The 23,601-nt window shown below is 37.5% G+C and overlaps 1 protein-coding gene across 1 annotated transcript in view; it reads left to right on the top strand.

Moving 5' to 3' along the window:
• Positions 1–23,601, top strand: part of GUCY1A2 (guanylate cyclase 1 soluble subunit alpha 2) — a 428,733-nt gene that overhangs the window by 241,665 nt on the left and 163,467 nt on the right. The window lies entirely within an intron of this gene.

Below are 23,601 nucleotides of genomic sequence, written 5' to 3' on the forward strand. Positions count from 1 at the left end.
TCTTCTTTTGTGTTTCCCTCCTAGAGAAGTTTCTTTAGCATTTGTTGTAAAGCTGGTTTGGTGGTGCTGAATTCTCTTAGTTTTTGCTGGTCTGAAAACCTTTTGATTTCTCCATCAAAGCTGAATGAGATCCTTGCTGGGTAGAGTAATCTTGGTTGTAGATTTTCCTCTTTCATCACTTTAAGTATATCCTGCCACTCTCTTCTGGCCTGCAGGGTTTCTGCTGAAAAATCAGTTGATAACCTTATGGGGATTCCCTTGTATGCTATTTTTTGTTTTTCCCTTGTTGCTTTTAATATTTTTTCTTTAAATTTAATTTTTGTTAGTTTGATTAATATATGTCTTGGTATGTTTTTCCTAGGGTTTATCCTGTATGGGACTCCCTTTATTTCCTGTACTTGGGTGACTATTTCCTTTCCCACGTTAGTGAAGTTTTCGACTATAATGTCTTCAAATATTTTCTCAGACTCTTTCTTTTTCTCTTCTTCTTCTGGGACCCGTATAATTCAAATGTTGGTGCATTTTGTGTTGTCCCAGAGGTCTCTGAGATTGTCTTTAATTCTTTTCATTCTTTTTTCTTTATTCTGATCCTCGGCAGTTATTTCCACCATTTTGTCTCCAGCTCACTTATTCTTTCTTCTGCCTCAGTTATTCTGCTACTGATTCCTTCTAGTGTATTTTTCATTTCATTTATTGTGTTGTTCACCTCTGTTTGTTTGTTCTTTAGTTCTTCTAGATCTTTGTTAAACATGTCTTGTATTTTCTCAATCTGTGCCTGCATTCTATTTCCGAGATTCTGGATCATCTTTACTATCATCACTCTAAATTCATTTTCAGGTAGATTGCTTATTTCCTCTTCATCTATTTGGTCTTGTAGGTTTTCACTTTGCTCCTTCACCTGTGACATATTTTTTTGTCATCTCATTTTTTTTTTTTAAGAGTGGGATTGTGTTCCTGTCTTACTGGTTGTTTGGCCAGAGACTTCCAACATTTTAGTTTGTTGGCTGTTGGGTAGAGCTGAGTCTTGGTGCTGAGATGAGGACCTCCATGAGACCTCATTTCAATGAATATTCCCTGGGGTCTGAGGTTCTCTGTTAGTCCAGTGGTTCGGATTCAGAGCTCCCACCACAGGAGCTTCAGCCCAACCCCTGGCTCATGAACCAAGATCCCGCAAGCCACATGGGGTGACAAAAAAGGAAAAAAAAATGAACAATAACAAAGTAAAAAATAAAAATAGACTAGGAAACTAACAGATATTGTAGAAAGAATATAAAAATAAAAATATAGATTAATCAACAACTGGAAGGTACATCAGTACTTTTTTACCATAATAAAAAGGAGGAGATGGGAAAAGAAAAAAAAAGAAAGAAAGAAAGGAAAAGGGAGGAAAAGGCCTTGGCTGTGGAGGGTGGGGCCTAAACAAGGGCGAGGTTTGGGCATTGGTGGGGCCTGTGCTTAGGACCCACAGACTGGAAAATGCCCTGGGGGCTGTGGGAGGTGTGGCTTAGACTCAAGGAACAGAAGGGGCCCAGATGTGCCCCCCACCTCTGGTCTCAGAGGGCAGGGTACCTTACCTGGGAGCCCAGCAGGCTTCCTGGCTCGAATGGGTGGGGCAAACGCCCTCCTCTCCTCTCCTGCTCCTCCTGTCCCCGAGGGCGCTTCCTGATCTCCCCACCCTCCCTCCTATGCCCCCAGGACCAATGCAGTGGAGCTTGTGTATGGTTTTTAAATAAAAGGTTTTTAATTTGGAAGAATCTTATTTCTTGGTATTTTATTTTATGATCTTTTTATTCTTAAGAACTCCTTCATATCACAAGGCTATAATCAGAGTCTCTTACATTTTGTTCGAAAACATTCATAACTTTGTTTTTAATATCTGGTATCTCAAATCCTTCTAGAATCTGTTTTTTGTGATGGTTTGTGGTGAGAATGTAAACATTTTCCCCCATGCACAGAGCAAATGATCTCAACCATCATCCCTCTATATTCTCCATTCTTATTTTCCCCCTTCTATGAATTCATCCCTAGTTTGTTTCCATAGTTCCAGTGACCAACAATCATTGATGAGTCATATATTTTATCCTAGACTTAAAATTTTCAATAATTACAGAGTGGCATGAATTCTTTTTTCCATTGTTCTTCCAAGCCCAAGGACCTGGATGCCAAGCCCATCTTCTCTGGGTGAAGTGTGAATGTGGTAGAATGCCTGGCCTACGTCTAATATAAAGAAAAAGACACAAAAGAGATATTCAAACATTTTTTAAAACAGTAGAATTGTAACGTGTGCTTTGCACACAGCAGGGATGATCTGGCTTACAGTGACGTCAGATGTTGAGGAGAAGCATGGTGGGAAGAAGCAAGGGTCAGTCACACTGTCTTTCCCTCCAGGACTTCAGAAATAAGCACATGAAGTCATGAAATGTAGCTACTTACGTATCCTATTTGCTGGGTCCCAGAAAACTTTGAAAAGTTAACTCTGGCTCCACCTGTTGCCACTTATACAAGTCAGTCCTTCCACAGATTAGTCAAAGAAGGAAGACATGTGGGCACTGATGAATTGATATGAAGAAAGCTTTATATATTTAATCTTTAAGAGGAGTGAGAGTCCCTCCAGTTCTCAGAGCCTCTGGGCATCATTCTCAAAGCTGTTTAGTTTAACTAGGTCCCATTTATTTATTTTTGCTTTTGTTTCCTTTGCCTTAGGAGACATATCCAAAAAAATATTGCTATGATTTACTTCAAAGAGTGTTATGCCAATGTTTTCTTCTAGTTTTATGGTTTCAGGTCTCACATTCAGGTCTTTAGTGAATTTTGAGTTTATTTTGTATATCATATACAATTAGAAACTATTCTAATTTCATTGTTTTATGTGTACTTGTCCAATTTTCCCAGCAGAACTTTTTGAAGAGGCTGTCTTTTCTCCATTGTATATTCTTGTCTCTTTTGTCATAGATTAGTTGACCACAAGTGCATGGGCTTATTTCTGGACTCTTTCTTGAGATTTTTCTTATTTCTTGAGGTAAGCTTGTATCACTATAAACTTCCATCTTACAACTGCTTTTGCTGCATCCCATAAATTTTGGATCATTGTGTTTTCGTTTTCATTTACCTCCAGGTATTTTTTATTTCCTCTTTGATTTCTTCAGTGATCCATTGGGTGTTCAGTAGTATACTGTTTAGCCTCTATGTGTTTGTGTTTTTTGCTTTTTTTTTATTGTAGTTGATTTCTAATCTCATAGTGTTGTGGTTAGAAATGAGGCTTAATATGAGTTCACTTTTCTTAAATTTACCAAGGCTTGTTTTATGTCCTAGCATGTGTTCTATCCTGGAGAATGTTCCATGTGCACTTTAAAAGAACGTGTATTCTACTGCTTTTGGATGGAACGTTCTATATATATTTATTAAAGCCATCTGCTCTAGTGTGTCATTTTATGTCAGTGTTTCCTTACTGATTTTCTGTCTGGATGATTTGTCCATTGACATAAGTGGGATGTTGAAGTCCCCTACATTAATTGTGTAACTGTCTATTTCTTTCTTTATCTCTGTTAATATTTGCTTTATGTATTTGGGTGCTTCTATGTTGGGTGTATATATATTTACAATTGTTATATCTTCTTCTTGGATTGATCCTTTGATCACTATGTAATGGCCTTCTTTATCTCTTGTAACAGTCTTTGTTTTAAAGTCTATTTTGTTTGACATAAGTATTGCTATTCTGGCTTTCATTTCATTCCATTTGCAAAAAATATCTTTTTCCATCTCCTCACTTTTAGTCTGTGTGTGTCAGATCAGAATTGAGTCCCTTGTAGGCAGCATATATACAAGTCTTGTTTTTGTATCCATTCAGCCAGTTTCTGTCTTCTGATTGGAGCATTTAAATCATTTACATTTAAGGTAATTATTTATACGTATATTCTTATTGCCATTTTGTTAATTGTTTTGAAGTTGTTTTGTAGTTCTTTTTTGTTCCTTCTTCTTTTGTAACTTCCTCTGGCGATTTAATGACTATCTTTAGTGTTGTGTTTGGATTTTTTTTCTTTCTTGTGTATATATCTTTTATAGATTTTTAGTTTGTGGTTACCATGCAGTATATATGTATATTTATGATTGTTTTAAGTTGCTGATCTCTTAATTTCAAGTGTCTTATGGCAACCTTGCAATTGTACTCTCCTCCCCTCATGATTACTGTTTTTGACATCATATTTTACACCTGACTATTTTCTGTATTTGTTAACTGCCTATTGTGGGTATAGATGATTTTACTAGTTTTGTCTATTAGCTTTCCTACAAGCTTTGTGCTCAGACGATTTACTACGTTTACTGTGTGTTTGCCTTTACCAATGAGATTTCTCCTTTCACTGTTTTTATTTTTCTAGTGTGGCCTTTTCTTTTTTGCTTAGAGAAGTCCCTTTAACATTTCTTGTAAAGATGGCTTGGGCTTCCCTGGTGGCGCAGTGGTTGAGAACCTGCCTGCTAATGCAGGAGACGCAGGTTCGGGCCCTGGCCTGGGAAGATCCCACGTGCCGCGGAGCGGCTGGGCCCGTGAGCCACAGTTGCTGAGCCTGCGCGTCTGGAGCCTGTGCTCCGCAGCGGGAGAGGCTGCGATGGTGAGAGGCCTGCGCAGCGCGATGAAGAGTGGCCCCCACTTGCCACAACTAGAGAAAGCCCTCGCACAGAAACGAAGACCCAACACAGCCAAAAATAAATAAATAAATTAATAAAAAAAGATGGCTTAAAGGTGATGAACTTTTTTAGCTTTTGCTAGTCTATACAACTTTTTGATCTCTCCATCATATCTGAACAAGAGCCTCACCAGAGAGAGTGTTCTTGGTTGTAGATTTTCCCCTTTCATCACTTTAAATATAACATTACTTTAAATATATAACAATACATATATATAACATCCCTTCTGACCTGCAGAGTTTCTGCTGAAAAGTCAGCTTATAGCTTTATGGGAGTTCCCTTGTATGTAACTTGTTGCTTTTCTATTGCTGCTTTTTTTTTTAATAAATTTATTTATTTTATTTATTTTTTTGGCTGTGTTGGGTCTTCATTGCTGCACTCGGGCTTTCTCTAGTTGCATCGAGTGGGAGCTACTCTTTGTTGTGGTGTGCAGGCTTCTCATTGTGGTGGCTTCTCTTGTTGTGGATCACAGGCTCTAGGCATGCGGGCTTCAGTAGTTGTGGTGCACGGGCTTAGTTGCTCTGTGGCATGTGGGATCTTCCCAGACCAGGGTACAAACCCGTGTCCCCTGCATTGGCAGGCGGATTCTTAACCACTGCACCACCAGGGAAACCCCTCCATTACTGCTTTTAATATTCCTGTTTGGAACTCTCTGTGCTTCCTGGACTTAGATGTCTGTTTTCCTTCCAAGGTTAAGGAAGTTTTCAAGTGCTTATTTCTTCAAATATGTTCTCAGCATCTTTCTTGGTCTCTTCTCCTTCTGGGACATCTATAATGCAAATATTAGGGTTTGTGATGTTGTCCCAGAGGTCTCTTAAATGGTCCTTATTTCTTTTCATGATTTTTTTCTTTTTTCTGTTCAGTGTCAGCGATTTCCACTACTCTGTCTTCCAGCTCACTGATCCATTCCTCTGTATCATTTAGTCTACTTTTGATTCCTTCTAGTGTATATTTGTTTTAGTTATTGTGTTCTTCATCTCTGTTTGGTTCTTCTTTATATTTTCTGACTCTTTGTTTAAAACTTCTAACTTCTCACTCTGTGCCTCCATTCTTCTCAAGTGTTCTTTGATCATCTTTAAAATCATTACAGTGAAGTCTTTCTTGGATAGATTGCCTATCTCCACTTCAATTAGTTCTTCTTCTGGGGTTTTATCTTGTTCCATCTTTTGGAAATATTCCTCTGCTTCCTCATTTTGCCTAAATTGCTGCTTTTATTTCTTTCTATCTGGTAGGTTGGTTATGTTTCCCAGCCTTGGAGAAATGGCCTTTTGTAGAAGATGTCCTGGCAGTGCCCTCCCCTCTCATCACTAGGGCTACATGCTCTAGGGTTGTCCACTAGGATGGTTTTCTGTGGTGGTGTGCTGACTACTATGTGGGGTCTTGTAGATTTGGTTGACCCCCCGTGGGGTTGGATGCCCAGCCCTGCCTTGTGAGGGCCTTCTGGTTGCTGTTTGATGAGGCTGTGTCATGAGGCAGCTGGCTGCAGAACCCTGGGGCCCCTGGGGCTAGAACTGGCTCACTGATGATGGGAGTTGGGGTCCAGGAGTCCCCAGGGCTGATGTATGCCCACTGGTGGGTAAAGCCAGGTTCTGGGGCCAGTGCCAGCCAACTGGTGGGCAGAGCTGGGTCCTGAGGTCTGGCTATAAGCCCCAGAGGTCCCAGATCTGGAGTTGGACTGATAGTGAGTGGTGCCAGTTCCTGATACAGCTGACTTTGTGATCTGGAGTGTTTGGGGTGTCCCGAAGCTTGTGTTGGCCTGCTAGTGTGCAGGGCCAGTGCCCAGCTAGTCCCAGGGCAGGTGCTGTTCTGCTGGTGTGGGGGCTGGGTCCACCAGCTGTGAGGCCATGGTTGTCCTGTGGCTGGTGTCTGCCTGCTGGTGGGTGAGGCTGGTTGCCTAGGCTGAAGCTGGGTAGCTAGTGGGTGGGGCTGATATTCTGGGGCTGGTCCTTCCAAGTGGTGGGTGGAGCTGTGTCCTGGGTTCTCTGGCTAGAGGACACTGGGGGTGTCAAATCTCATACCTGTCCCCCAAGTCTAAGTCCTGGGACTTCTGGGGGGAAAGGCTGTGTCAAGGGGTGGCTGTGGGTTCAGGGTAAGGCAGCCTGTCTGCTAGTGGGTGGGGCTCTCTCCCTGCCCAGTAGTTGCTTGGCCTAAGGCATCCTAGTATTGGTGCATACAAGCCATAGGGTGGAGGTGAAGCTGGGGTTATGAGGCTAATAAGAGAGGGGAGGATTCCAAAATGGCAATTGCCAGCACCAGCATCCATGTGGTAGAACAAGGTCCCCAAAATGACTGCTGCCAGTGTTTATATTCCCAGGGTAAGCTACATTTACCTTCTGCCTCTCCAGGAGATTCTCCAGATCAACAGGTAGGTCTTATCCAGACTCCTTTAAAGTTACTGCTTCTGCCCTGGTTCCTGGAGTGCAGAGGATATTGTGAGCATCCTTTAAGAGTGAAGTCTCTATTTCCCACAGCCCCCTGGGACTCCCCAAAGTAAGTTCCTGGCCTTCAAAGCCAAATGTTCTGGGGTTTGTCTTCCTGGTTCAGGACCCCTAGGCTGGAGAGCCCAACATGGGTTTCAGACTCCTCACTCCTTTGCGAGAACCTCTGAATAGAAATTTTTCTCCTGTTTCTAGTTCACCCATCCAGCAGTATGAGACCTGCTTATATCGTGACTCTGCCCCTTCTACATATCTCATTGTGGTTCTTTCTTTATAACTTTAGTTGTAGAAAATATTTTATGTTGGTTCTGATCTTTTTCATCAATGGTTGTTCTGTTGTAAATTTAGTGGGCTTGTGAGATGAGGTCTTTCAGGGTCTTTCTACTCTGCCATCTTAGCCCCGTCCTGATTTCAATTTTCTAAAGAGTGATGGCAACTGCTAAGAGATTGATGTTTTTTATTTTTATAGTAACTAATTTTACGGACTGAGTGTGTTCTCTCAAAATTCATTTTTGAAGCCCTAACCCCCAGTACAATGGTATTTGGAGGTGAGGTCTTTGGAAGGGTAATTATATTTAAATAAGATTATGACGAAGGAACCCCATGGTGAGATCCGTGTCCATATAAAAGGAGAAAGTGACCAGAATTTGCTCTCTTTCTGCCATGTGAGAACACAGGGATAAGGTGGTCATATGCGAGCCAGGAAGGGAACCTTCACCAGTGAACCAAATTAGCCAGCACTTTGATCTTGGGTTTCCCAGCCTCCACAATTGTGAGAAAGAAATTTCTGTTTTTTAAGTCACCCAGTCTATGGTATTTTGTTACAGCAGGCTGAATGGAATAAGACACCAAGGAATGTATATCAATTCTAAAAAGAGTCTGGAAATTTATAAGTCTCTTGCAAGTTTTCTTTGGCCCATGTTGCTAGAGTTTCTTACATTTATAAAGATAAATGTTACTTCATGATTCAAGTGAAAATTTTTTCACTGGCTTTATGGAGTGTGTGTCATTACACACTGTCTCTCTTTTACATATCTGTTGATACGTAAAATAATTATTTTAAATAAACGATTTGGAATTCTTATCTTTCTACTTTTAACCACTTTTTTTACCTCTGCTTCAGTTTCACCATCTGTAAACAAATAAAGTAATTTTATCTACCTCATAGTTATATTTTTTGAGCCTTTAAATGAAATATATGTAAAAATGCTTATTACAATGTCTTGTCCATAGTAGTAAGTGTAAATGTTAACCATTATTTCTCAAATAGTTGTTACTGGGCATATAGTAAATTAAGTTCTTAGCTCAGACTGCATGTTTGTGCTTATTGTCTCTAAGACCTTTAACAGAACAGTACAAGAAACTAGTTTTTCATTTGGGTACATTGTGCAATTTTAGGTTTTACTATCTCGTTAATTAGTTACTCCAATATGTTCATTTTTTAAAAATCATTTACGAATATCAACTTTCTTTATAAAGAATTATTGTCATTAAATAGTCACTTCTGTTACCCTGAGGTCATTTACCAGAGGATTTCTGGCAAACTCTAGAATGTGAATATGTCAGTTATGTTTCCATCAAGGTTTATAATACTTGGGTTTTCAATGAGTTTACTAAAATGGAAATCGATCTTCTAAACAGGACAGTTACATCTCACTTAACAGATGGGATAGTCTCAATGCAATCTGCGAATTGGATTATTTCTATTACCTTTTCCACCAAACCTTTAATTAATGCTGTTATTTAGCAGAAATCCTATACATAATTATCCCAGTAGTCACCACTTAACAACAGTGATTTTAAAAGTACAAATTACTTAAAGCAAAATAGAACTGAAGGAACTGAATTCACATTTACTAAATACAGACTGTTTTCCAAACACAGTGCTGGATACCTTAATTGTGACATCTTATTTATTTTCCAGAACAAATTTGTGGGATAGGTGTTATTATGTCCCTTATGAATATGAGTTTATAAGTGACAGAGATGTTATTTGAATTTACTTCTGATTCAACTAAAAGCTCATAATGTAGAAAACAATGGCTGAAATCATTCATGTATCAGATAGCTAGTATTCCTAACTAATTAGATGCAGATCTATGACCAAAGATTGCTCTAGTATTTATATATATATATATATATATATATATATATATATATATATATATATATATATTTCATAAATCAGTATTCTGTATTCAATAACTTTGACAATCACCAGGAAAATTTCTACAAAATGAGAGTAATGGTATAATCACAATTCTGTTCAGAGGATGTAAAGAGCTAGTAGCCAAAGACCTTTATTATGAACATGAGGTCCTTGATATAATAGTTCGAGGATCAGTTTGAATTTTTAAGTTGCAATTTGAATTTTAGCCTAGAGTTAAGAATATAACTATCATTACTTTTACAAAGCATTCGAAAGGTCTGCACTATTTTTTAATTTGTGTTAAACTTCATAAAGTCTTGTCCTTTTTGGCTCCAGGAGGGTAAAGGGGATCTGTATGTAGAAGTTAAAAAAAATAATTTTAGCACAGCAGAAGATCCTTATGAAAGTCAGTGTTTCCAACAATAAAATAGATTGTCTGAAGCCATATGCTCCGGTCACTGGAGTAATTCAAACACAAGCTACAATCTTTTGATAGGACAGGTAAAATAAAGTCTCAAAGTTCACTTCATTCTAAGTTTACAGGATTCTAATATTCTAAATACTCAATTTTGGAATTATATGTAGTTGGCTAGGAAAATGTTCCCAAAGTGCAAACCAGCTCTAATGACACCCTATTAGTAGGTTATTCATATATGGTGAGTTTAAAATAATGTGGGTTTATTTATATTTGTAAACATATTTAATGTGGGAAAATGAAAATTTAACTTTGTTTTCTTAAATTCAAGTATTTGATTGTAACTGTGTGTACAGTTTGATTCATTTTTCAAGTTTTAAAATAGTTAATATGGCTTTGAATAAGCTGGAAAACTGCAGGAAATTAGCTGAAGCAAAATTCTTATTAAACTGTTGATCCAGCTGTGTGTGTGTGTGTGTGTGTGTGTGCGCCTGTATTGTAGTATATGAAAGCCACCTGTTAAGATAATGTTGTTCTTAAGATAGTTCAAAGCAATATGTTTTAATTTCATATTTTCCTTTGATATTGTATAGATTTTTTTCTGCTGTCATCAAAGGAAAATATTGTGTCTCTCCTTTTCCACTTATCAAATTCCATTACTAGTGTCACTGCCTCATAAACAATAGGGAATATTTCAGCTCTCTGATAAAGGAGGTCCTTTGACCATAAGGGAGAGGCCAGAGAGAGCTGTTGAAGTCCTTGTGCATGACACTGCAGTGATAGCTAAGTGTAGGGGAAAGGATATTGGATATCAATCTTGAAAATCGTATTTTCTGTCCTCATCACTAAAGTCACAAAACCTATCTGAGCCCTCTTCTGCTTCTATAAAATGGGAACAATGGCATTGGTCTTATATTTTTGTTACAGTTACACATAAAATGTGCTTAGCAAATTATTGTTGGGAAATTTTGCTATTCATAATTCAAAATAATAACAATATCTGTGGGAAATAGCAGTGAATTAAGGAACAGTACAAGCAGTTGGCTCCATCTAGATTCATTCATATGAAAGAAGACAAAGGACAGAGAGTGTCTTGGGAATTTGCTGTGAGAGGAAGGAAGATGAGTGTCTTAGTCCATTCAGTCTCCTATAATAAAAATACCATAGACTAGGTGGCTTATAAACAACAAAAACTTATTTCTCACAGTTCTGGAAGCCTGGGAAATCCAACATCAATGCATAAGCAGATTTAGCATCTGGTGAAGGACCACTTCCTGGTTCATAGATGGCTGTCTTTTTGCTGTGTCCTCACATGGTAGAAGGGGCAAGGGAGCTCTCTGGGGTCTCCTTTATAAGGACACTAATCTATTCATGAAGGCTCTGTTCTCATCATTTAATCATCTCCCGAAGGTCCCACATCCAAATACCATCACACTGGGGATTAAGTTTCTACATATAAATTTTAGGAAGGGGGGCACAAAAATTGAGCTTATATTAGGGACTGATATTTGTTGAATGTAAAATATGTGTGAGTGTAATGCTAAATTCTATGTATATATTTATTGATTTATCTTCAACAAATAATTATTTGTCACCTACTGTGTTCTAAGTACTAGGCTAGGCATTGGGGCATAATGATAAATATGAGTATCTGGGAGAAAGAAATATTCCTCTACCCTTGTAGGTCCTTCTGGCTGGTTTAAAATTAAACTGGCATGAGACAGATTAACAAGAAAAAAATCAAACAAAAGTTTAATAACATGTATACATGGGAGAGACCCTGGAAAACTGAGTAACGTGCCAAAATGGCTGAAATCTTTAAATACAATTTCAGCTAAAGAAAAAAAAAGGATTTGGGGGCAGTCGTTTGAGACTTCAAGGGGGAGGAAGGCAATTGACATGGAGATGGAAAAGAAAATGTTTGGTAAACAAATGTTTGCCAGGCCATGCAGAGACAATGGGACACAGAGAGGTGTCCCTTTGCTAGGTTCCTCCATTTCTACCACACCTATCTCATACTATAGTTATCTATAGTGATAACTGCCTTCCTGGAACAGATTCTCTATCTAGTTTCTTTAGGCAGTTAGAGGGAAGGTGAAACTTTCTTCCTGAGCCTTTTGGGTCTTGATTGTTCACAGCTCAAAACAATCCAAATGCCAAAAAGACATTTTGGGGTGACACATTTTGCTCTCCTACAGTTCTGCTTTTGAAACCTCCTTTAAGAAGTTTCAGAATTCAGAAATTGAGTTGATAGACTGCTTTATAACTCACTGAGCCAATCTCTTGGTCCTGACAATAGGTCAGTTCAGTTGCTCATTTCAGGAGACAGTGATTCACATGGGGTCTCAAAGTTTGGCCGATACAGTGCAAGCAGTCAGGTATTTAATAAAGACCATTTCTATGGATACAAAAGAAAAACAAAGGATAATAGTTCGAGAAAATTATTAACCCAGTGTCTGAGTCCTGAGAGCTACCAGTGGAGAAGATTTTTAGATGTAAGGCTCAAAGTATATTTTACAGTTTAAAATGTCCCTGATGATGTCATCCAGCGTTCAGTTTTTCTGAGTGGCTTATACAATAACAAAGAGATTGTCTAAACATGGGCTATTGTGGTGATCTCTCTTAAGTTTACACCAAGTTGTTCAGCTTCAGTTTGCCGGGCTTCAGGAAGAGGGCAGTTTTAGCTTGCAATGATTTCAAGTCAAAAATGAGAGAAAAACTGGAAACATTAGATTGAATAGTTGTAGCCAAATATTTGAGGAAACTAGAAGAATTCAGGATCCACTTCAGTTTATATTTGGAAAAACAAAACCTCAAAGACAATTAACAGAACTATAATCTAATATTCATAACTGTGTATTATAGTTTCTGCTGAAACACAATTTTTTCTCTCTAAAATCACCCACATTTCTACCAAAGAAAACTAAATTAAGACTAATTTGTTTTCAAAATAAGTTTAGTTTCATTAAAATTGGCCTATTTACATAAGTCCAAAAAGAATATAAATGAATCATATAGGTTCAGTTAAATCTGCTTTGCTGGAACTTTTCGTAAGGAATCTCCAGATTGAACGTTTCAATGCCTCTTGAATGCAGGAAGCCATGCCCAGGACTTGTCATCACATTCACCTGTAATACCTGTTTTGGGTATTTGGGTGAATTTGGGTGAATTCACCCAAAGATTTGGGTGAATTCTTCTTTTCTTGAAGTCCCCCAAATACCCAGAGGTTTTTGCACGCGCCAGGAAGTGACCTTCCTTATTCACCTGGTAAAGCTGCTAGGAGCCCTGTAAGAAAGGTACCAAGCTGTTTTTCCTCGGGATTTTATGGCTCCATGAAGTCAATCTATCTTAGTTCCTTAAAGAACTAAGATTGGTCTGGTCATGTCTGAGTCTATGCATGTCTCTCTCAAATATGACATTCCAGTCAAAGCCTTGGTAATATAACCAAAGTTTCCAATTGTGTTCTGTTACAAGGGGAACAGATTCTTAGTGAACTTATGTAAATAACTATATTGCCATAAAAATAAAAAGAGTTCCCAAATTTGGAGGGATCAGGTAGGGAGAAAAAAGATAAATGTTTCAATTCTCTTTACAAAGGTATAATTTACCAAATTGCTGTAAGTCATAGCATAAGAGGAAATGTTTCTTTATATCTGAAAACCAAATATTAAAAAGCCAGTAATATTTCATAGAAAATTTCATAAAATTATAATCATAGACATCACTTCATTCAGTCTATAAATAATTCTTATTGATTTTGATTTTTGTTAGCAGTTTTATGAAGGCATCAGGTTTTTCATTAGAACTCTGTACATTCTAATGCAGTTCACTGGTATATGAAAATTATCAGAAACTCATATTTGTCAAAAAGTCTTTTTAATGAATTTTTTTTTAATTTTTTTGTTTTCTTTCTTTTTTCTTGAAATATAGTTGACATACAATACTGTGTTAATTTCAGATGTACAGCAAAGTGATTCATTTATACATTTATACATACACATATATATATTCTTTTTCAGATTCTTTTCTATTATAGGTTATTACAGGATATTTAATGTAGTTCCCTGTGCTATACAGTAAGCCCTTATTGTTATCTATTTTACATATAGTAGTGTATATATGTTAATCCCATACTCCTAATTTATCTCACTCCCCCTTTCCTCTTTGGTAACCATAAGTTTGTTTTCTATGTCTGTGAGTCAATTTCTGTTTTGTAAATAAGTTCATTTCTATTATTATTTTAGATTCCACATGTAAGTGATATCATATAGCATTTGTCTTTCTCTATCTGACTTACTTCTCTCAGTAAGACAATATCTAGGTCCATCCATGTTGTTGCAGATGGTAGTATTTCATTCTTTTTAATGGCTGATTAATATTCCATTGTGTATATATACCACATTTTCTTTACCCATTCATCTGTTGATGGGCACTTAGGTAGCTTGCATGTCTTGGCTATTGGGGTGCATGTGTCTTTTCGAATTAGAGTTTTTATCTTTTCTGGGCATATGTCCAGGAGTGGGATTGCTTGATCATATGATAACTCTATTTTTAGTTATTGAAGGAAACTCCAGACTTTTTGCATAGTTGCTACACTAATTTCCACTCCCACCAACAGTGTAAGAGGGTTCTCTTTTTCCACACCCTATCCAGCATTTATTATTTGTAGACTTTTTGATGAGGTGCATTCTACCTGGTGTGAGGTGATAACATCATTGTAGTTTTGATTTGCATTTCTCTAATAAGTAGCGATGTTGAGGCCATCTGTATGTCTTCTTTGGAGAAAAGTCTATTTAGGTCTTCTGTCTATTGTTTGATAGGGTTGTTTGTTTTTTTGATATTTAGCTATATGAGCTATATATGTATTTGGAAATTAAGCCCTAGTCAGTCACATCATTTGCAAATATTTTCTCCCAGTCTGTAAGCTATATTTTTGTTTTGTTTATGGTTTCCTTTGCTGTGCAAAAGCTTATAAATTTGATTAGGTTCCATTTGTTAATTTTTTGCTTCTATTTCTTTTGTCTTGGAAGACTGATCTAAGAAAATATTGCTATGATTTATGTCAGAGAATGTTTTTCCTATGTTCTCTCCTAGAAGTTTTATGGTGTCATGTCTTATATTTAAGTTTTTAAGCTATTTTGAGTTTATTTTTGTGTATGGTATGAGGGAATGTTTTAACTTCATTGATTTACATGCAGCTGTCCAGCTTTTCCAACACCACATGTTGAAGAGACTGTTTTCTCCATTGTATTTTCTTGACTCTGTAAAAGATTAATTGAGTGGGTTTATTTCTGGGCTCTCTATTCTGTTCCATTGATCCATATGTCTGTTTTTGGATACCAATACCACACTGTTTTGATGACTGCAGCTTTGTAGTATTGTCCGAAGTCTGGGAGGGTTATGCATCCAGCTTTGTTCTTTTTCCTCAGAATTGTTTTGGCAATACTGGTTCTTTTGTGGTTCCATATAAATTTTAGGATTATTTGTTCTAGTTCTGTGAAAAATCTCATGGGTAATTTGGTAAGGATCACACTAAATCTGTAGATTTCTTTGGGTAGGATGGCCATTTTAAAAATATTAATTCTTCCAATCCAAGATCATAGGATATCTTTCCACTTCTTTGAATCATCTTCAGTTTCCTTTCTCAGTGTTTTATAGTTCTCAGTATATCAGTCTCTCACGTCCTTGGTCAGGTTTATTCCTAGGTATTTTATTTTATTTTTCTGACCTTATTTTAAACAGGATTTCGTTTTTTCTTTTTTTTTACTTTCTCTTTCTGATATTTCATTGTAGTGTAAACAAATGCAACAACTTTCTGTATGTTCACCTTGTATCCTGCTACCTTGATGAATTAATTTATCAGTTCTAATAATCTTTGTGTGGAGTCTTTAGTGTTTTCTCTGTAGAGGGTCATGTCATCTGCATATAAGGACAATTTTACCTCTTCCTTTCCAATTTGGATACATTTTATTTCTTTTCCCTCTCTGATTTCCCTGGCTAGGACTTCCACTACTATGTTGAATGGAAGTGGTGAGAGTGTCATCCTTTTTTTGTTCCAGAATTTAGCAGGAAGGCTTCCAGCTTTTCAATGTTGAGTATTATTTTGGCTGTGGGTTTGTCATATATGGCTTTTATTATGCTGAGATATGTTCCCTTTATACACACTTTGGTGAGAGTTTTTATCATGAACTGTTGTTGAATTTTATCAAATGCTTTCTGCAATTATTGAGATGATCATGTGGTTTTTGTCTTTTCTTGATGTGGTGTATCACATTGATTGATTTGCATATTTTTAGCCACCTTTGTGATTCTGCAATGAATCCACTTGATTATGGTATATAATCCTTTTTATATGTTACTATCTTTGGTTTGCTAATATTTTGTTGAGGACTTTTTCATCTATATTCATCAAATATATTGGCCTGTAATTTTATTTTTTAGTACTGTCTTTGTCTGATTTTGGTATAAGGGAGATGGTTGCTTCATAGAATGACTTTGGGTCATTTTTTATTCCATTTTCTCTTTCATCTCCTTCTAGGATCCCTATTATGTGTAGATTGGCAAGCTTTGTATTACCTATAGGTCTTGTATGTTGCTTTCATTTTTTTCACTTGTCTTTCTGTCTGCTGTTCTGATTGGGTGATTTCTGTTATTCTATCTTCCAGATCACTTTTCTGTTTGTTTGTTTTATATTTTCTTTATTTTATTTTAATTTTTATTGGAGTATAGTTGCTTTACAATGTTGTGTTAGTTTCTGCTGTACAGCAAAGTGAATCAGTTATACATATACATATATCCACTTTTTTTAGGTTTCCTTCCCATTTAGGTCACCACAGAACACTGAGTAGAGTTCCCTGTGCTACACAGTAGGTTATTAGTTATCTATTTTATACATAGTAGTGTATATATTTCAATCCCAATCTCCCAATTCATCCCATCCCTCCCTTCCCCTCTTGGTATCCATAAGTTTGTCATCTACATCTGTGTCTATATTTCTGCTTTGCAAATAAGTACATCTGTACCATTTTTCTAGATTCCACATATATGCAATATTATACTATATTTGCTTTTTCTGACTTACTTCACTCTGAATAACAGTCTCTAAGTCCATTCACGTCTGTGCAAATGGCACTATTTCATTCCCTTTTATGGCTGAGTAATATTCCATTGTATATATGTACCACATCTTCTTTATCCATTCCTCTGTTGATGGACATTTAGGTTGCTTCCATGTCCTGGCTATTGTAAATAGTGCAGCAATGAACATTGGGGTGTATATATCTTTTTGAATTATGGTTTTCTCTGGGTATATGCCAAGGAATGGGATTGCTGAATCATATGGTAGCTCTATTTTAAGTTTTCTGAGGAACCTCCATACTGGCTGTACCAATTTATGCTCCCACCAACAGTGCAAGAGGTTTCCCTTTTCTCCACAGTCTTCCCAGCATTTATTGTTTGTAGATTTTTTGATGGTGGCCATTCTGAGCTGTGTGAGGTGATACCTGATTGCAGTTTTGATTTGCATTCTCTAATAATTAGTGATGTTGAGCATCTTTTCACATGTTTGTTGGCCATCTGTATGTCTTCTTTGGAGAAATGTCTATTTAGGTCTTCCACCCATTTTTTGATTGGGTTGTTTGTTTTTTTGATATTGAGCTGTATGAGCTGTTTGTATATTTTGGAGATTAATCCCTTGTCAGTGGCTTCATTTGCAAATATTTTCTCCCATTCTGAGTGTTGCCTTTTCATTTTGTTTATGGTTTCCTTTGCTGTGCAAAAGCTTTTAAGTTTAATTAGGTCCCATTTGATTATTTTTGTTTTTATTTTCATTACTCTAGGAGGTGGGTCAAAAAAGATCTTGCAGCAATTTATGTCAAAGAGCATTCTGCCAATGTTTTCCTCTAAGAGTTTTAGAGTGTCTGGCCTTACATTTAGGTCTTTAACCCATTTTTGAGTTTATTTTTGTGTATTTCTGTTATTCTATATTCCAGATCCCTTTTTAATTGATTTTTTTCTGTTTTATCTCTATTTTATTTATTTCCTCACTGGACTTTATTATTTCCTTCCTTCTGCTGAATTTACATGTTGTTTGTTCTTCTCATAATCCTTTAGGTGGTAGGTCAGGTTGTTTTTTGAGGAAGTTCTGTATTGCTATGAACTTCCCTCTTAGGATTGATTTGATGTATTACATAGATTTTGTATGGTTGTGTTTTCATTGTCATTTGTCTTGAGGCAGTTTCTGATCTCCTCTTTGATCTCATTGTTGACCCACTGATATATTAGTAGCATGTTGTTTAGTCTCCATATGTATTCCACTGTGTATTCCTCCCTAGGAGCTGTCCACTGGTACAGTAAGTACTCTACATATGAACCTTCAAGTTGAGAACTTTCAAAGATGCGAACACGCATTCGCAGGTCCAATCACTTAAGTTAGTTCACGTGTCTGGCATACGTTGTCATGTGTATGCATCCTCTACACATGGTTGTACTTTTGTGTACTTTACTGTACAGTACTGTATAGAGTACAGTACTACAGTATCTTTATTTCAAACCCAGGATGTCCAGAAGCAAGCATAAAAGCAGCGGTGATGTAGCTGGTACTGCTAAGAAGCACCAAGTTATAACGATGGAAATAATTGAGAGAGTGGAGCGAGGCAAAAAGACAGTAGATGTCGCTCATTCTTATAACATGAATCATTGAACCATTGGCATGATTCAAAAGAACAAGGACAAGATCATGGAACATGTGAAGTCTGCTGTGCCAATGATGTTGACAATTATATTGAAGAAGTGTGGAAAAGTAATGGACGAGATGGAGAAACTTCTCAGTGTATGCATGCAGGATCAGTATTAGTGTCAAGTCCCACTCAGCTTAATGCTGATTCAAGAGAAAGCTAAAAGGCTTTATGAAAACTTGAAGAAGAAACACTAAGAAGAATCAGAAGGTGCATCTTTTAATGCCAGCCATGGCTGATTTCATCATTCAAGACTAGAGCCAATCTTCACAATGTAAAAGTAAGTGGTGAGACAGTGACTACAGATACAGTAACTGCCAGGGAAATTTCCTGAAAGATTTCGGGAAATTATTGATGAAGGCACATATTTACCTGAGCACATTTTAAATATGGATAAGACAGGACTGTACTGGAAAAGCATGCCGACTGAAGTTACATCAGTAAGGAGGAAAAGTTAATGCCAGCAAAGCATACGTTAACTCTTGTTTGGTGGCAATGCTTGCAGCAATATGAAGCTGAAGCCTCTTTTAGTTTATCATTTAGAGAACCCAAAAGCCCATAAAAACATAGCCAAAGGCTCTCTTCCTGTTGTGTGGACGAGTTACCCTAAAGCCTGGGTTACACAGGTTACATTTTCCAGGACTGCCTTTTCCACCACTTTATCCCGGAGGTAGAGAAATATTGCTTAGAGAAGGATGTCCCGTTCAACATTTTTTTGCCACTCGACAATGCTCTGGGCCACCCTGCATTCATGGACGACTTTCATCCCAATGTCAGTGTAGTGCATCTGCCACCGAACACTGCATTGCTCATCCAACTTCTGGACCAGGGAGTTATAGCGACTTTCAAGAAATATTATTTACATCACTCTTTTTGTCAGGCAATAAAGGCAAGTGATGAATCAGAAACAATCTTGTGACAGTTTTGGAAGGACTATAACATCTACAAGGCCATAAAAAACATGGACTTTGCTTAGCATGAGGTTACTGCCGTCACCATGAATGGAACTTGGAAGAACCTATGCCCCAGTTTGTTCACGATTTTCATAGATTTGAGAAGGTGTATGAGGACTCCAAAGAGGTCTTCAGCAACTTAGTGACCCTCATCAAGAAGCTGGAGCTAGAGCTGCAAGAGGACGACTTCATTGAACTCCTTGCTGTGCAACACAAGGAGCTTACTAATGAAGACCTGATGGAATTGGAGGCCCAGAGAAAGGATGAAGATAGACAAGAGGAAAATGAAGTAACTGAAGAACCGAAGAGATTCACGAAGCAGGAAGTGGCAAGGGGATTTTCTTTATTTGAGGAGACACTGTTAGTTTTTGAGGCACAGAACCCAAATGTAGAATGACACACGAAGATTGCAGCAGCTGTTCAGAATGCAATCCAGCGCTGTGTCATCTATGATGAGAAAAAAAGAGCTACTACCCAGACATCAGTGTATCATTTTTTCAAGTCAGTAGATAGAATTGAATCCAGCAAGGAACCAGAACCTGTGCCAGGCATGAGTGAATTGCAGCTTGCCCTCCATCTCCTATTGCTGACGATCCTCCAGCTCTACCATTTCCCACCACCTTTCCCTCCTCCAGTCAGTAACTCTTCTCGCCTGTTCATTCGATGCCAGCCCCTGAATGCCAGCTGTTGTACAGTACTACTGTACTTTTCAAGGTACTGTACTGTAAGATTTAAAATGTTTTCTTTATTTCTTGTGTTTGTTTTTTATGTATTATCTGTGTGAAAGTATTATGAACTTATTACAGTACAGTACTATACAGCCAGTTGTGTTAGTTGGGTACCTAGGCTACCTTTGTTGAACTTACAAACAAATTGGACTTAGGGATGCACTCTCAAGATGTAACTCATTCATACATAGGTGACTTACTATACATGCTACTCTCTGATGCCACCTGCCACCTGGTGTGCACACCCACAAAGTACACAAAGTACACATTTGTTAGCACTGCCCTCGACCCACCTTCACTGTGGGAGCACCAGTAATCAACTCAGATGTCCCCCAGGCACTAGTCTGACAAAGCTGCTGGTGGGAAAACCTGTCAAACACGCACCCCCACATCTGCTGTAGGAGCACTGGTAAATTGGCTCAGACTTGAGCCCCGAATCCATGTGTGTGCAACCCACAGGTGCTTGCAGGCTCCCAAAGCTCACAGTGGCTGGATGCTGCGAGCATGCTAGCAATGAGAATGCTATGGTGTGCCAATGCCCCTCCTTTCATGCAATGATAAAGGGGCTCTTATGGCAGATCTCCATCCTGTAGGCCAGGGGTCCCAAACCCCCAGGCCACGGACTGGTACCGGTCCGCGGCCTGTTAAGAACCGGGCTGCACAGCAGGAGGTGAGTGGCGGGCAAGTGAGCAAAGCTTCATCTGCCACTCCCCATCACTCCCCATCGCTTGCATTACTGCCTGAACCATCGCTCACATTACCGGCTGAACCACCCCCGCCTCCTCGTCCCTGGAAAGATTGTCTTCCACGAAACCAGTCCCTGGTGCCAAAAAGTTTGGGGACCACTGCTGTAGGCAATCCCAGTTGTAACCCAGACCATACTTCAGGCCCTTCATGCTGTGTCTATGCAGCCAAACTGAGTCCTCTCCTTGAGTCTCTCTGCTGAAGCCTGTTCCAGCACCAAGCCTCTGTGCACACCAGCAGGCACACATCTTGGGCTGGGAAGTGAAGCAACAAGGACCATCTGTGCCAGTCTCTCTCTACCCTGACTGCCACAAGCCAGCTCCTGCACTCTCCTCTTGAGCCTCTGAAGCTCCCTATCTGTCCTGTCACACCTCCCAGCTGGTGAAGGAAGTTTCCATGGTGAGGAAATTTTTCCTCTTTGCCAGCTCTCTCCCAGGGGCACAGGTCCTGTCCCTATTCCTTCTTTTTTTTTTCTTTCATCCTATCCTGCTATGTGGGGATCTTTCTTGCAGCTTTGGTTGTATGCGATCTTTTGCCAACTTTCAGTAGGTATTCTGTGAGAATTGTTCCACATGTAGATATATTTTTGATGCATTTGTGGGAGGAAGTGAACTCCACATCCTTCTACTCCACCATCTTGATCTCTTCCTAAGAATCTTCTTGATGTTGAAGGATTTTAATAAAAATATCAGAGTAAAACAATAATTGTCTATAAATAAAAAAGACTTAAAATAGCATTGTTAAAGACCTGATTACAGTGCAATTGACAAAAAATTTGGTTATTTTTGTGACATACAATATTTTAAGAATTTCATCAAATTTTTAGAACATGTACATTAATAACATTTACCCATACAATATAACCTAAGAAGGTTTGTCATCACTCATTTGACAATGCTTCCCATATAATTTAACATATCAAATAAGCCTAATTAGTTTACTATCTCTCTCTGAGATATTTCAAAGGCCCTCTTAAATAAAGTTAGCTAGAGTTCAAAAGGACTTCATTTAGAATTTTATTTGGGGAAATTTGTCACAGATACAAAAAGGTTATTAAAACTTGGTCAAATAAGATCATAGGAAACTATACCTTTTTACTTAACCAGTGTGGCAATCAAAGCTTTCAAAGGCAAATAGCAAAATTTACAACAGATTACTTAAAAGGTAAAGAAACTTTATAATCTGTTATCAAAATCAGGTCAATATTCCAAGAAAATTTTGTCCTCTTAGTGAGAAAACTAAATTCTAGTTTTGTACAAGCTTATTTTTAATATTAAAATTAATTTACTCAATTAAATTTGTTCTAATCTGAACCAGTCCTAACAACACACAAAACTCTTTTATTAGCGTTCCTTTTCCACAAACGTTCTACAACTTCTTTTATTACATTTAGATTTTTGTCCTAGCCCCCCACCACTCCTTTTTAAACCTCTCTTCGTGACAAAATTATTTTCTTTTTTACTTATCAAAATATATTTCCATTCCTTATATCTCTTTTTAAAATTTCCTTGCATACAACGATGTTTTTCTTATTAATTTTAGTAGTTTTAATTACATATATTAATTAGGGTTTTTTTTAACCCTTAGAAACTTTAATTTCTAGTGAAAGCTAAGGAATAAGCAATTGTGAACTGTTTGGTATCCAGTCTTTCTTGACCGGCAAACTTATGAATACATTTTATAATTTCTAGAAGCATACATTCATTTCCTTATAGCATAATTCCTTTTTTTTTAAATGTGGTACAAGACATGTTTGTAATAAACCCAAACATATTTAGTTTTTCTGTAATAAGACAAAAGTAGGTAAACAGACTTGTTTAATAATTAATGTTTTATTATTTTACTTTCTTGGGAAATGACCTAGACATTCAATGAATTCCCAACATTTAACTTAGCACAACTTGAATGTTTCAAGTTAACAAAAATATTTGGAGAAACAATATTAATTAGACATACCATAAAACATAATCATTTTCAAAAACTTCACTACCATATGATCCAGCAATCCCAATCCCAGGCATATATCCAGAGAAAACCATAATTTGAAAAGATATATGCACCCCAGTGTTCATTGCAGCACTATTTACAATAGCCAGGACATGGAAGCAACCTAAATGTCCATCAACAGAGGAATGGATAGGGAAGATGTGGTATATATATAACATGGAATATTACTCAACCATTAAAAAGAATGAAATAATGCCATTTGCAGCAACATGTATGGACCTAGAGATTGTCATACTGAGTGATGTAAGTCAGACAGAGAAAGACACACATCATATGATATTGCTTATATGTGGAATATAAGAAAAGGGTATAAATGAACTTATCTACAAAACAGAAATAGAGTTACATATGTAGAAAACAAACTTATTGTTACCAGGGGTAAGGGAGGGGGAGGAATACATTGGGAGATTGGGATCAACATATACACACTACTATATATAAAATAGATAACTAATAAGGACCTACAGTATAACACAGGGAACTCTACTCAATACTCTGTAACGGCCTATATGGGAAAAGAACCTAAAAAAGAGTGGATATATGTATATATATAAAATTGATTCACGTTGCTGTACACCTGAAACTAACACAACATTGTAAATCAACTATACACCAATGAAAATTTAAAACAAAAGAGTTCATCTAAAAAGTCTTACCCCATTTATATCTATCTAAATCACTTGTTCCCAAAAATTTTGTTTAGATTACCCATGGAAACTTCATGATACATTAGACAAAGTCAGCCTTCA

This window comes from Balaenoptera acutorostrata, chromosome 9 (genome assembly GCF_949987535.1).
Source record: "Balaenoptera acutorostrata chromosome 9, mBalAcu1.1, whole genome shotgun sequence".
Taxonomy (NCBI): Eukaryota; Metazoa; Chordata; class Mammalia; order Artiodactyla; family Balaenopteridae; genus Balaenoptera; species Balaenoptera acutorostrata.